Genomic DNA, 9,902 nt, shown 5'->3' with positions numbered 1-9,902 from the left:
CCTTCAGTCCGCAGGCTGACGCTCTATCCACTGAGCCAAACCAGCTAGGGCTCACCCCTTCTTTATCTACCAGTCCTCATCCTTCAAAAATCAGCTGAAGCATCACCTCCTCTGCCATGCCTTCCCTTCCCATCCACTCCCTCTTTTTCATTTAAAAAAGAGTTACATGTCTTTTTATTACTGAGTTGTAAACGTTCTTTCTTGTAGAATCTTTATTGTTGACAGTGTTACCTATGTCCCCTTCTTCCCCCATTGACCTCTCCCAGCCTGCCCCCGCCCCACCCCAGGCCTTCACCACCCCATTGTCTGTATTCCTAGGTTACCCATGTACACATACAGGTTCATTGGTTGATCTTTCTCTGTGCTCCTACAACCTCCTGGGCAACATAGTAACAGCAGCAGCAATGGCTAATGTTTGTTAGGTGTTAATTATACATCAGGCACTGGTCTACCAGTTTATAGATGTTAAAGCATTTAATCTCCACAACAACCCTATGAGATAGTAATGTCATTATCCCCATTTTATAGTTGAGGGAACTAAAGGACAGAGAGGTTAAGTAAGCTGCCCATAGTCACAGAGCTAAGTGACTGTCACACTTCAGCTCTTTGTTGGCTTGAATGTTCTTCCCTCCGGGCTCTAAATTCCTGACAGCAGACACCACGTCTTGTCTTTGCATCTTCAGTGCACTATGCGGAGTAGCCAGTGAATGGCTGGCATGGCCAGCAAAGGAGAAACAGCACTGAGTAGGCCAGTAGCTGTGGCACTGCTAAGGCCCGTGTTCAAACTCAAGAGAAACGATAACGTTTGTGTGTGGTTTTTACAAGAAACTTACTAGAGAGGAGATTATATCTGGGGCTAAATCAAAGCCTTTTTTAAAAAAAAAAAAAACCCACATGTTTACCATTTCCACACTCTATTCCTTTGTGTAGAACTCAGTTTCCATCTGGTATTATTTTCCTTGTGCCCGAAAAACTTCATTTAACATTTTTTGTAGAGCAGGTCCTCTGGCAACAAATTCTCTCAGCCTTGCTTGTCTGAAAACGTCTTTTCACCTGATACAGAATTCTAGGCTGACAACCTCTTCCCCTTTCAGCACTCACATTACGCGTTTTCTGGTTTGCATTGTTTCTGAGGAGAAGGCAGTGGTGCTGCTCATCTTTGTTCCCCGGCATGCAGTGTCTTTTTCTTCTCTGGCTGCTTTTAAGGTTTATTTATTTTTATCTTTTATTTTCAGCAATTTGGTTAGGATATGCCTTGGTGCGGCTTACTTTGTGCTTATCTACTTGAACCTCTTGAGTCTGTCGATTTATTGTTTTCATCAGATTCAGAGAATTTTAGCCATTATTTCTCTGGGCAGAGTATATTTTTTCCCCCTCTCACTCCTGGGACTCCAGTTACGTGTATGTGGGTTGTATCAGTTGAAATTGCCACACAGGTCATTGCGGCTCTGGTTTTTTTGTTTTTTTCCTAAACTATTTTAAACTTTGCTTCAGTTTGGATAGTTTTCTGTTGCTGTGTAGCTGATCTTTTCTTCTGTAATGTCTAGTCTGCTGTTAAGCCCATCCAGTGAATTTGTTGTTTCAGACATTGTATTTTTCTGCTCTAGAAGTCTGTCTCTCTGTTCTCTCTCTCTCTCTCTCTCTCTTCAGATATATCTTCCATTTATCTCCTTATATTATTCATGTTTTTATTTTTCCTTGATAGTAACCTTTATAGTAAATGCTTTAAAGTCCTTTTCTGCTAATTCTATCATCTCTGTCTGTTCTGAGTCTGTTTCTGTTGACTTATTTTTCTTTTGGTTACAAGTCATATTTTTCTGCTTGATTCGTAGCTTGTCAGTTGGCTGCTGGCCATTATGAATGTTACTAGCTTGAGTGTCTAGATCTAGTTGTCTTCCTTTAAAAAACAATATATTGTTTTGGTAGGCAGTTATTGTATTTGTGGATCAACTTGATCATTTTGAGAATTGTTTTTAAGCTTTATCCACGCAAGTCTGGAGTTCGCCCTGAACAGTAAGACACTCAGTGTCTCTGCTGCGTGCCGGGTTGTTCCACGGGACTCTCCCCGGCCTGGGCAGGGCGGAGCTGTCCCTCTGGCAGTTCTGTGTCAGCTGTGGGGATCGCTAGCTCACTCCTTGCTGATCGTAATTCTCTGCCCAGCCTTGTGGAGGTTGACCCTGTGCATGCACAGCTTAGTACGCAGTCCATCTAGATTTGTGGATCTCTTTTCCTGCATAGCTCCCCTCTCTCACATCCTGCTTCTCAAATTCCAGCCACCTTAGCCCCCTAAACTTTGACCTCTGTCTCCTCAACTCAGCAAGCCCTCCATGCTCCGCAGGGGGTTCCACCTCGCTGTGCCAGGATCCCGGCAGTGCCTCTAGGCAGAAAGCCAGGGTGACTGCAGGGCTCCCTTCTCTCGGGATCACAGTCCTGTTCTACCTTGCCCACTGTCAGAAAATGGTCGTGCCTTATATTTTTCTAGTTTTCTAATTGTTTCTAGTAGGAAAGCAAGTCTACTACCAGTTACTCTCTCAAGACTAGAAGAGGAGTCCCACAGCCTTGTACGAACTAACCTTTACCTGCGACGACAAAGTGAAGGAGAGAAATAAATCAGTAAAACTTGGATGATTACCTGTGTTTTAGAGCTACTCACAGGATCGGGACAAGGGTCATATAGGACAGTTGTGAAATATTCTGGGATGATGTTTACCATGCAGATTCCCAGGCCACTCACCAAGTTGGGGCCCGGGGGGAGGGGGTGCATGAATCTCAATAAGCTCCCTGAATGATTGCTTTGCAGACTGAAGTTTGACAACCCTGGTGTGACGCCTCTAAAGCCAGGACTCAGGACTGGAGAGGAAAGGATTGTGTGGAAAGTTCTGCCTCATCTCATTCCAAAGGGGTTTAAGCAGTCACTGGAGGTCAGGAATCAGTCTACCCTCTCAGACTTGTTAAGAGCATATGAGCATCTCTCATTGTTCTTCAGCATTTTTCTTTGCTATCCTGTGATCTCTTAGTGACAAGCTCATTTCTTTTTGCCAGATATTTCTCCTTAGCTCTACTCACTAAACTCCTTGTCACTTCTCCACCCACTAATCATTCCCAATGAGTTCTGCCTTTCTGTTCCCCAAATCTGTTTTCTCAGATCTGTACCTAGGATGTCCTCTGCAGTGTTAACTGGGCCCTGTGGTGGCTTGGTGATTGGTGGCTGCTGGCCACACTTTGCCCTGCCTGTCCTCACAACTTGCCTGTTGCTATTGCCGTTGGTTGCTTAGGGGAGCAGGGGCACCATCCAGGAGGATGTGCCAAAGGACTCAAGGCGGCAGGGCCCCTGCCAGACTGAACAAAGCTGTTAGGCGGTTGGGGAGCAGTACACGTGGAAATTATGATGCTGACAACTCTGAGATGCTTATTAAATTCATGGCTACAGAAGGTTTACTCAACTGGTATTCTTCTCCAGGCCTCTCCGCACCTTTCCTTGCACTTTTCCCAACTCCCTTCAATGGACTTCTGAAATACTACTTTCTCCAATTATTTGAGTGTGTGAAAAATGACACATTTCAAGGAGTAACTATTGAATGTTACAGCAAAGCCTTCTGAATACTACAGTTTACACACATCATAAATGCATATTATTAGAAGGTTGTGCTGGCTGCCATCGGTTAGAATCAAATTGTTGTAGCTTTAAGCAGCTGTGTAGTCTGTCTTGTCCTAACCTGTCATTTGACAGGTTAAGAAATTGAGGCTTAGAGATTATTATACAAAGTAGCTCAGAGGGGAACTCTGGTCTGACTCCCAAGAGAACACTCTGCTCTGATGCCATGGTGTCCACAGCATCACTGCCTCACCATTCATTACCAAACATTGACCATGTACCAGCTCCTAAGCCTAGTGGTTCACATTTTTTTCTCTCATTAATTCTAAAAATAAATCTATGGGAAAGTGTTTTAAAATAAACTATATTGAGGTCTAATTTACATATAATAAAGGGCCTTCATTTAAAGTGCACAGTTTGAATTTGACAGGTGAATATGTCCCGTGAAATCACCTCCACAATCAGTATGTAGAACAGTTTCATCACCTCCAAAAATCTTTCATGTCACTTTTCAGTTCATCCTTCCTCTACCCCTGTCCTTGGGCAACTACTGACCTGTTTTTTTGTCACGATAGAGTGGTCTGCGTTTTCTGGAATTTTTATATATATATATGCTTTTGTGTCTGGCTTTGTTCACTTGTAATGATTTGAGATTCATCCAGGTTGTTGCATATATCATTGGCCTGTTCATTTTTATTGATAACAATCATTGTATGGGCATGGCACATGTTGGTTATTCACCTGTTAAAGGACATTTTGATTATTCTTTATCTCCCATATTAACCATGAACAGATTGAGGCAAGGAAAGGTAACCTGGCCCAAGGCCACACAACTTGTAAATGACAGCAAGATTGGAAGGCCACTGTGCTCGCCACTGTACCACCAGTGCTGCACAGCCCAGGCCAGGATTTGAATACAGTTCTTGACCCGAGTGTCCTTGCTCTTGGCTTCTGGGCTGTAACAAATGCTATGACCCCCAGCTATGGTGGCGTCTCCTTCCACAGGTAGGTATATTAATGTTAGCTCCCAGATTTGTGATATAGAGCACCCAACATGATTGATAGAATGCTTAATTCAATTTCATTAAGAAAGAAGAGAAGAAAGATATCTATTTTCAGAGAATACCTCTAGTATTTTTTTCCCTGTCATAAACTTACAATGTGAAATTTGTGATTTGGCCTTTATTTTGGCTCTGGAGGTTTGAAGCATAAAACTCTTTTTGTCAGAGCGTGCACTTGATTTTACCTTCTAGGAGGGAATGCCTTTTCCAGGCATAAATCTGTTGTCCGTGCAGTTATGCCTGAGTCCTTTAATGGAAAATCAGTTCATATGTTACACTTCACACTTGGCTTAGTCCATTTCACTCTATGGGAATGTTTAGAATCCATTATGCAGTAGGAATCATATGTTACATACAACTAGTTTCTGGAATTATCTTTGCTCAGAGAATTACTTGGTTGGCTAGTGAAGGCTGCTCCTTTGAACTTAGAATAACCAATGGGTGGGGAGGCTCCATGAGTGATCGCCCTGAGTCACCCCTGGCCGCTCATTCAGCAGTGACGTTAACAGGTGTGTGGGCACCTGTAAGGGAACTTACTGGTTCCCTTAAGAAAATCACATCCAGGTTCTTTGAGGTGGTCATTGCTAAGAGCATTATCCCTGGAAAGGGGCTATTTTCCTTGTACTTGGAAGGGTGGGTGATTGGCGAGCAATCTCAAAGGGGAAGATGAACCCCAGGGAATAAAAGTGAATGTCTAAAGTCCAAGGCTCCCCCCAGGCAGCTGGCCTCTTTCCACCCTTGGCCTTTGCCTTCGGGAGGACAGCCAGCAGGCGTCTGTACAGTGCCTCCTGTGGCCATGCTGCTCCGGATGCTGGAGATGGTGGCAAGATAGTCCTTGTGCTCCAGGAGCTTCGGATCCAGTGTGATGCCCTCCTTCCTTCCCTCCCCTTTTATAGAAAACCTTCAGAGCCATGTCTCTCGATGTGTTTCTCAGCATTCAGCCTCCCTCGCTTCACTCTTGGCACCTGGGGAAGATGCCTAGGGAGAGAAGAAAAGGACTTCTTCCCTCTATTGATGCCTTAGCCTTCCGAGGGAAGAGAGCAGAAAAGTAGAAAAAGAGAGGAACTTTTAAGATAAGCGTGTTTTAGAATGAGAAACAGAGTGAGGGATAGATAGAGGTGGTTTGGGGATCTATTGGTCAAGCAGAATGTGTTGCATGGGAACTGTTTGCAATAACATCACCGGCTACAAGCTCAAGTGCCTTTAGAGACCAGGCAGATAATATAATCACACGGACCAGCAGAAGGGTATGACACTGAAGAATGGTGGGGCCTGTGGTGAACCCACACGAGATGGCACTGCCTAAAAGTTTTCAAATTCGAATTTTAAAAAATCACTTCATAAACAGAATAAAGTGCATCTGCCAATTGGATTAGGCCTTTGGGAAATGATTTGCAAGTCCTTTAGAACAGCGGTCGCCAACCTTTCGGACCTCATGGACCACCAGTGGTCCGCAGACCACCGGTTGGCGACCCCTGCTTTAGAGGACCATATAGGGTTCTGCTCTAAAGGAACACAGAACTTTGTTGGGGGAACAAAAGACGAAAGGCATGACAGGAGTTAGTTAGCTAAGACAACAGTATAATGGATGGCCAAGGCAGCAAATGGTGGTTGCTATTGGTGGTTGGCATTACTAAGGGCCCTGAGTTCAGAAGAGGAAGTGATCCCAGCGGGCTGAGGGCGCTTGAGGAAGAACTTGCACTGGGTCCTGAAGGATGGGTAGACTTGGTTAGGTAGCAAAGAAAGTGAAAGGCCTTGCAGGCAAGTTGCCTGGCATAATGGGAGACTCCGTGCGGAGAAGGAATAAAGGATTCATGGTAATTAGAAGAGAAGCCCATTCTGCAGAGTTAAGCCTTGATTCTGGTCCATTCTCAACTGCATATATTCAGTGTCCCCGCATAAACAGCCTTTCATGAAGTTTGAAGACTGCTGATTCGAGGTAGAATCAGCCAGAGCTCACATCATGCTTCAGGGAAGTTGGGACTCATGGTTATGGAGAACAGCTGAGAATGATGGACAGCCCAAACCCAAAATGACCTCAGGATCCCCAAATTGTAGGATGGCAAAACCGATGTTTCCTACTTAGATGACAATCTTTTAGTGACATAATCATCCATTTGTATTCTTGGAATCAAGTTACTGATTTTCCCTAAGGCTTTTAGACCTCTTCTGTCATGGAAGGTTGTATATGTCAGAGAAACACGTCAGCTCTGAAATAGGATTGAGTCCAATCTCTGCAAGTGACTTTGGGCAAGTCATTCATTCATTTAACCACCTTTTGTTGAATACCTATTGTGTATAATGCATAGGGCTGGGCACTGGGGATTTGATGGTGAACAAAACATTCTTAGTCCTTGTCCTTATAAAGCTTACAATCAGGGAAATAGGGACTAAGAAATTGTCACAACTAACTAAGTAAGGACACATTGTGATGGAGTCTACTGATTTGAATTGGGTGACGAGGGAAGGCTGCTATGAAGTGACTTCAACTTCAACTTGAAGGGAGGTAGAGTAGCCAGCAGTGGGGGGGAGAGGTTGGGTGGGGGACCCTGGTAGAGAAAACAGCAGGTGCAAAGGCATGTCACCTCCCTAACCCCAGAAGCATTTCCGGGCCTGTTTGGTCTCTTCCAGCTCTAAATCCAGCTCTGAGAGTGTGAACTGTGGGTAGAACGTGAAACTTTAAGGAGGAACATTGAGAGGCACACCAATGGGAGAAAAATTTCTCGTTTCTAAAAAAGGTGAACAGTATTCAAACTGAGACAATCTCTAGAAACACAGATATGGACTCAGCTTTCAAATTACCTCAGAGTTCATTCAAATTAAGAAAGAACTTGTGAGTCTCAAAATATGACTTTAGAATAGGGGTGGGGAACCTTTTCTCTGCCTAGTGCCATTTGGATACTTAAAACATCATTCGCAGACCATACAAAATTATCAACTTAAAAATTAGCCTGCTCTATTTGGTCAAACATTTAATTAACTCACCCCTAATGCTTTGGCAGGGCCAGGCCAAATGATTTTACAGGCCTTATAATAGCCCGAGGGCGTACATTCCCCACCCCTCTTTTACAAGGTGGAAAGTCTTTGAAAACAAAAGCTTAAAAAAATAAAAGGATTAGCTCTTTCTTGCAAATAACCATTGCATCTTGGCGTAACCCAGGACTGTGGGTGGAATTGTAGCCCCTCTTCTGGCAGCTTCCGGTGCCTCTTGAGCATGCCGTGTCCCCCCTGGAGAGGGCTGTGCTCTGTGCATCCTGAGGTCCAGTTTTGACAGAATCAACTATCTCAAAGCCTTAGGAATAATAAATCCTTATGGCCAACCAAAAAGTGTTTAATTCCTAAAGGACAAGCTGAATTGAGCCCCTTCTAGCCAGGGGCAATTGGGGACTTAATTCTGCAAGTGTAGCAATCTGGATGATCTGAGAGCTCTGAGTTTAAGGGTAATTGCTCAATTTTCTATCCATGTCAACAGGGAAAATAGGTAAAAGTGGCTGAACACAGCCAAGCAATGAGGCTGGATGAGATGTGAGATGCCAGACTGTCAGTGGAATTAGAAAAATGCTATCTATAGAGGGCTATCACTCAGCCGCCCTCACTCTCCCCTCTTCCCATTCATCTCTGTCTTCAGGCTTTCTAACTCTCTTTCGGGTTCTTTCTCATTCTTTGCTTAATCCTTCCACTATATCCTTCATCCGTTCTCCTGCAAATAGCAGTCATTCTGAGCCTAAACAGCTTTAATGCAGAGAAAGGGAAAGTGGAAAGAATTATTTAAGTACAGATCAATTGGAACCCTGATGTCTCCATCCCTTTCTCTCGCTGAGCAAGACTGTTTCATTATGTTAGCATCCCTTCCTTAGGCTCAGTACAACATCTGGGATTTTTTAAGTGGTTCCTAAACCTAGTTCCTTTACTTCTCTAAAAACTGTTCTAACCAGCACTGAATTTTTAAATTAAATAGTGTTCCTTAAAATCAATTCGTTTTTTTCTAAATTCAAAGTCACTAGGACTAGATGCTAAGGTCTTTCTAGATCCATGCCTCCCTTTCTTTCCCTGACACAAACATGCACAGGAACACCTTTATTTACACTTATCCACAGTAGGAATGGGGCTGGGGACTGGTCCAGGAATTATCTGTCCTATCTTTTGTCTCTGTGCTTTGTTAAGCTTGGTTGTTCTCTTTGTGAGATATTGAGTAAGAAATTTGAAAAAGAAGTCAGTCTTGTATTGAAGAAATGGTATTGATAATGAATGTTTAAGTATTTACCAGGAGCCGGCACTGCGCTGCTTTACCTGCAGTCCTTCAGGTAATTCTCCCGGTTCTGTGAGGAGCACTGATTATCACCCTCTCACAGAGGAAAAAACTGAAGCTTGTGAAGTTAAGTAACTCCCAGAAGTCACGTGGCTAATCAGTAGTGATGTGCTGGTAAATACAGATCTCCCCGCTTATCTGTGGTTTTGCTGTCTCAGTTACCCATGGTCAGCGTGGTCTGAAAACAGTAAATGGAAATTTTCAGAAATAAGCAGTTCATAAGTTTTAACCCATTGTATGCCATAAGCGTCTGTAGACACAAGTGGCAGACCTTCCCCACATGCCACGCGCATCTATAGAAAAAACTGTTTGCCCTGAGTGGCAGCCCTGACCAACTTTAAAATCGTTTTTCATGAGAATTTTCAGCTGAAAATATTCAAGAACACCCGAATTGTGAGTAATGTTTTTATTTTTATACATTAATTGCAAATTGATTTTTTAAATTCAAAATATCGTAGCATGTGGGATGGTTTCCGTTTTGGACGTGAGGCAGTTAACTTTAAATTGCACGATGTTCTGAGTAACGTAGAGAAAGCTCACTTTGTCCCACTCTGTCCCTCCTAGGACACGAGACATCCCTTTGTCCAGCATAGATATGCTATATACACTACCTGCGCGTTAGTCACTTAGTAGCTGCCTCTGTTATCAGATCAGTTGTCACAGTGAGAGACCACACTCACATAGCTTTTATTACAGTATTTGTTATAATTGTTCTGTTCTATTATTAGTTGTTAATCTCTTACTGTGCCTAATTTACTAGTATAAATCAAACTTTTTCATAGGTATGTATGCATGTATAGGAAAAAACATAGTATGTATGGGGTTTGGTACTGCCCTCAGTTTCAGGCATTCGCTGAGGGTCTTGGCACCTGTGCAGATAAGGGACGGGGAACTACTGTATTTAACAACCAGCTCTTGGGGAGGGCGGGGGGGGGGG

At 43.5% G+C, this 9,902-nt stretch overlaps 1 protein-coding gene across 1 annotated transcript in view; it reads left to right on the top strand.

Annotated features, from left to right (window-relative positions):
- The window catches only part of IFT43 (intraflagellar transport 43), a gene marked incomplete at its 5' end in the record, with an annotated part of 44,024 nt that overhangs the window by 21,626 nt on the left and 12,496 nt on the right, over nucleotides 1-9,902 (top strand). The window lies entirely within an intron of this gene.

This window comes from Myotis brandtii, unplaced genomic scaffold (genome assembly GCF_000412655.1).
Source record: "Myotis brandtii unplaced genomic scaffold, ASM41265v1 scaffold132, whole genome shotgun sequence".
Lineage (NCBI taxonomy): Eukaryota > Metazoa > Chordata > Mammalia > Chiroptera > Vespertilionidae > Myotis > Myotis brandtii.
This window is presented reverse-complemented; position numbering and strand designations above follow the sequence as displayed.